The following is a 6,000-nucleotide window of genomic DNA, read 5'->3' on the forward strand; positions in this document are numbered from 1 at the left end:
TTCAGAAGCACAGTAACTTTTTAAAGTTGTAATAGTATTAAAACCACAATACTGATGAACCAAAAGAATATACAACCTCCCTCCTGCCTGCCCTCCAAAAAGAAGGCTAAAAGTTAAAACAGTATTGAATAATGCAAATGATTAATTAAGCTGTTCACTTTTAAAGGTTCCCAGCTTTAAAAAAAATTTTTTTTCCTTCTTCCTAAACACAGGTAGCCTAGCACTCTACATGTTGGCAAATTTGTTTTGTGTTCTCAGTTGAAAAAGGGACATTTAAGGGAGAGGCGAGGTTTTCAGGCTCAGTAAATCAGTTGGAATTAGAATTTAGTGCTGATGGTGGCTACAGGACTGAAGTGTTTAATAGTGTGGTAAATAAAGAAAAATTAATGAATCTCTTCTGCTCCTTGAAGAATAAAAAAAAAAAAAAATTGGCATTATGTATTGCTCTTGTGCAATTACTTATAATTATTTTATGACCTAAAGAAAAAAGCTAAAAAGGAACATATTACGGAAAACTAGACACTTGAGAAAGCTGCATAAATCACTGGTAAAACTGAAGATTGCTAGAGAGGAAGTTCTACTACGTGACAAATTAAAGTTATAAAGTATGATTATTTTAAAAGACAGAATACAATAATTTTCAGTAATTGGGCAATTCAGCAAAAATGTTTTGCAAGCCCAACCTGTACACATTCATAAAAAGGAATTAAAATGCACTAAATTCTCTTAGAGAAGCAAATTGAAATACTGAGTCTCTGGAGAAGAAGATGATTATTTCCTGGGACGGAGATGAGGGAGCAAGCACGAGCGGGGAAGGCAGAGGACCAGGTTCCGAGATCCTGGTGTCAAACAAGACAAACTATTGCCTCCAGTTTGGTCTCTTCTTTTTTCCTCTTAATTACAAGAGCAAAAGATTTTCAGGGTGGGGTTGAGGAGGGGAATCACAGTTTCAGCACTACTAACCTCTTTGCTCTGTATTTCATATATTACCACTTTTAAGAGGTCAAAGTTCTCTTTCTCTTCTGGAATTTTTCCTTGTATGAAGTCCAAAATGAATAGGCACTTCCCCTTTTTCATATAGGAGCCCAGGTCACAAAGTGGAATCCCAGGCTGGGGTCCTTGCATTTCAGTTCTTACTGCCAAATATGGCATTTAAACTCTTTGCTTGTTTTGTGATTGACTTCTCCTCAATGAAAGGTTACTAGCATTTCTCTGTAATCTCCATTTCTTGAATTTTTAGTTTGGAAGATATACATTTATTCTTATACATGTTAATAAAAGCATTATTGTACAGTGGTAGTAGATAGAGTGTGGAATGTGAGTTTGCTAAAAAGACGAACAGCAATTTTTCTGGGATTCTTGGCTTTTCTGTCACGAAATATGGAAAAATAAATTTACTTATTGTCTTAGTCCATTTGGGTTGGTATAACCAAATATCATGGATTAGGTACCCTATAAACAACAGAAATTTATTTCTTAGAATTCCAGAGTATAGGAAGTCCAAGATCAAGATACTGGCAGATGCAATGTCTGATGAGGACTTCTTCCAGAAGGCCACCTTCTCCTTGTGTCCTCACGTGGTGGGAGGGGTGAGGGAGTTCTCCGGAATCTCCTTTACAGGGTCACTTACTAATCTCATTCATGAGGATTCCACCTTTATGACTAAATCACCTCCCTAGGGCCTTACCTTCACTTATCATTTTGCATACTAGGCCTCAATATGTGAAACTTAGGGGCACATAAACTTTCAGTCCACAGCAGTAAGTGTGCATTTAACTTTATAAGGAACTGCCAAACTTTTCCAAAGTGCTATATCATTTGGAAACGGCAACCCACCCCAGCGTTCTTGCCTGGAGAATCCCAGGGACGGGGGAGCCTGGTGGGCTGCCGTCTATGGGGTCGCACAGAGTCGGACACAACTGAAGCGACTTGCAGCAGCATATCATTTTTGCCTTCCCACTAGCAATACATGTGAATTCCTATTGCTCTGCATCCTTGTCAGCATCTGATTGTCTACAAATTGTACATTTTCTCATTTTCTAACATTCTTCTGGAGTTGTTCTCCCGTACAATCTCGCCTATTCTTTCAGAGGGTTTTGCATAGGGAAGGTAGATGCTTGTGCTCTGTCTCCATCTTGATCTAATTTTCCATACGTGGTTTAGCCTGGTCTTTTTCACCTACTTTGTAAAAACTTATTTTTCCAGAGACCTCCTATCACGGTCCTATCAATATGTAAGTCACTTCACTTATTTTTTTCTCATTTAATTGAGACCACAGTACAAGACAGTTTTTATGGAGGTCTGTCCTATTTGGGAAGAATTTTTGGAAGGCCTTATTCAGTTCTTTGCATTAGTTTTCTCTTGTTCAACAGATCCCAAAGCATATTGTTTTCTGACATCCATACATGATTGATAGATTTTAAACATTATCTTAACACATGTTGCTGATATTTTGTGAATGCATCCTCTAGACTTTCACACAACATGTGCAAAACATTTGTACAACATAGTGCAGCATGATATTTGAAGGCACTATTTTTGTACCACATTAAAAGAACTAGGTATTTTTGTTTCTGATTTCTTTGACCTCTCCTTTCACAAACTCCCTTTCCAGAAACTACAGTTTCTTTCTCAACCTTAAAATGCTCAGCTTTTTTCCTTAGGCATTAATCTTATCAGAGAGAGGCCTTGAAGTCATATCCTAGCACATGTGCAGACTCAGAAAGGGCATCTGTCCTTTGCCTCCTGGATGCTCTGTTGCTGCTTTTGTTTAATCTTTAAACTGTACTGTCTAGCAGTGGACTACCATCTGATTGAGGTCCAGGGTGGAAAACAGTGGGCTCACATTAACAGTAGGGTAGGGCTTATCTCCTAGCAACTCTGAGTAGCTAAGATAAAAGTTCACTTTGAAGAGTACCAACCAGTGTGAAAGTTAATTTGCATATAATGGCTCAAAATTATCCATTTACTCTGTTGGAAGCTTTGCCTTCCACTTTTAAATGAGTTTTACTACTTTTCAAATTTTATTTTCATATTCATTGCTAGGTATTCATTTTCCTGGGAATGGTGAGTGAAAACCTAAGAGGCAGTCAGGATTCTCTTTTTTGGTGCTTACTCTCTTTTCAATTTTTTTTTTTTTTTAAACAGAAGTCAATAGCTGCCATCTGATTTAAAAACAAAAAAATCTGGTTTAATCTTATGATGGTTTTATGGTTCAATCTTATGCTTGTTGTTCCAGAGGTTTACTTTAATGTGTTTAAACACTGTCTTTTTCGTAAAAAGGTATTTTTGAATCAGCTAAAAAAAAAAACAAAAAGAAAAAAAAAAAACCAGAGAATTGTTACTAAAAGAGAAATAAGAGATTCAGGGTTAAAAAGCAGGAAAAAAAAAAAAAAAAAAAAAGAAAAGAGGATGACTACAAATACAAGCAGTTAATAGATTTGATATGTTTGAGCTTCTAATATGATCCAAAATTTCCGGCCAGACTAGAAGAAATAAAACTATTGTAGTATGAGGTTCTTGAGATTTTTAAGAATTATAGGAAATTATCATGGGAGACAATTTTTGCACCCCCCCCCCCCAACACTAAGCTTTAAAAGGCAATACTCACCCAGAGCTTATGTAGAAGGAATTGAATTTTGCGAATGGGCAGTATCCTCAAAAAAAGGTAGAAAGAATATGTGTGGTTATTTCTTATAACAAACTTCACTAAAAGTCAGCGATATAAAACTAAGCCATATTTTGGTGAAAGGAACTGTTTCTTCCCCTCCAGGGAATTTACAAGGGCCTAAGCTTTATTAACTTAACGCCAAAGCCTTTGACTGTGTGGATCACAACAAACTGGAAAATTCTTAAAGAGATGGGAATACCAGACCACCTGACATGCCTCCTGAGAAATCTGTGTGCAGGTCAAGAAGCAACAGTTAGAACTGTACATGGGACAGCAGACAGGTTCGGTTCCAAATCAGGAAAGGAATACATCAAGGCTGTGTATTGTCACTGTGCTCATTTAACTTATAAGCAGAGTACATCATGAGAAATGCTGGGCCGGATGAAGCACAAGCTGGAATCAAGATTGCTGGGAGAAATATCAATAACCTCAGATATGCAGATGACACCACCCTTATGGCAGAAAGTGAAGAAGAACTAAAGAGCCTCTTGATGAAAGTGAAAGAGGACAGTGAAAAAGTTGGCTTAAAACTCAACATTCAGAAAACTAAGATCATGGCATCTTAGTGATCATGGTCCCATCACTTTATGGCAAATAGATGGGAAAACAATGGAAACAGTGACAGATTTTATTTTGTTGGGCTCCAAAATCATGGCAGTTGGTGACTGCAGCCATGAAATTAAAAGACACTTGCTCCTTGGAAGAAAAGTTAAGAACAACCTAAACAGCATATTAAAAGGCAGAGACATTACTTTGCAGACAAAGGTCCGTCTAGTCAAAGTTATGGTTTTTCCAGTAGTCATGTATGGATGTAAGAGTTGGACTGTAAAGAAAACTGAGCGCCAAAGAATTGACACTTTTGAACTATGGTGTTGGAGAAGACTCTTGAGAGTCCCTTGGACTGCAATGAGATCTAACCAGTCCATCCTAAAGGAAATCAGTTCTGAATATGCATTGGAAGGACTGATGTTGAAACTGAAGCTCCAATACTTTGGCCACCTGATGTGAAGAACTGACTCATTTGAAAAGACCTTGATGCTGGGAAAGATTGAAGGCAGGAGGAGAAGGGGACAACAGAATATGAGATGGTTGGATGGCATCACCGACTCAATGGATATACATTTGAGCAAGCTCTAGGAGTTGGTGATGGACAGAGAAGCCTGGCTTGCTGGGGTCCATGGGGTCACAAAGAGTCAGACATGACTGAGCGACTGAACTGAAACTTTGTGGACCAAGTCATGATCTGTGGTAAAGTGTACCGTTCAGTTCAGAGAATTCTTTCATCTACAGTTACTTCAGTGACTTAGCTGTATGCAGACAAGTGCAGTGACTTCATAGCAAGCATTTATTAGGCAGCTCTGTAACTTTCATCAGAGGTTGTCAGCCCTACCAAGGCTACTGATGTTCAAAGCAAACAGATTGCCTTCAGTTGGCAACGTATTACTTACTGTAGGATGGGTCTTCCCTGGTGGCTCAGATGGTAAAGAATCTGCCTGCAATGCAGGAGATCTGGGTTCGATTCTTGGGTCTGGAAGATCCCCTGGAGAAGGGAATGGCTATCCACTCCAGTATTCTTGCTTAGAGAATTCCATGGACAGAGGAGCCTGGTGGGCTACAGTCCATGCAGTCACAAAGATGCCAATACGACTGAGTGACTAATATTTTTCTTTCAGTCAGCAATGTATTGCTTACTGTAGGTTAGTTCTGACACTCTCTGGTTTATAAACTCCTTGCCAGTGACTTTCTTTATCTTGATAAAACTCTTCTTCATTGTTGAGCAAGAGAAAGGTTCTTGAGCTGAATGATTTTTGTATTGTTGAAGTACTAAGATGGTGAGTAATGTATTTTCCTCTTATATTCTCATCAGTATAAGTAGTTAGACCAGAGAAGGCAGGAAAATGAAGCTGGTGGAAAGAAAGTTGTGCCTTCAGTCTTCTGAATTCTCCTCTAATCTTTTGAATAACAGATTCAAGGAAATAAGAAAAGAATACAGTACATCTCTTATGTTACATTTTAAAAATCTTATAATTTGCTGTTTCCTTTACTGTTTTACATGGCAAATAATAGTAGTGGGGTAACATTTCCCAAGTTTACCTAAAATAGAACTTGAGTCTAAATATATGCCAACCTGAAACTAAAATTGTACTAAATCTGACAAAATTTAGGTAAACTTAGAATGCCAGGGGAAAAAAATGCATATAGTGGATATGTTTTGACACTTTAGATACTGTTTTATTAATGCTGTGAATGTCAGGTCTGGCCCTTTCCATATGGCAGCTATTTGGCCTCCTGGGTAAATATGGAAGATCTAGGAGTGAAAGATTATACCC

The sequence above is a fragment of the Muntiacus reevesi genome, chromosome 13, assembly GCF_963930625.1.
Source record: "Muntiacus reevesi chromosome 13, mMunRee1.1, whole genome shotgun sequence".
NCBI classification, from domain to species: Eukaryota; Metazoa; Chordata; class Mammalia; order Artiodactyla; family Cervidae; genus Muntiacus; species Muntiacus reevesi.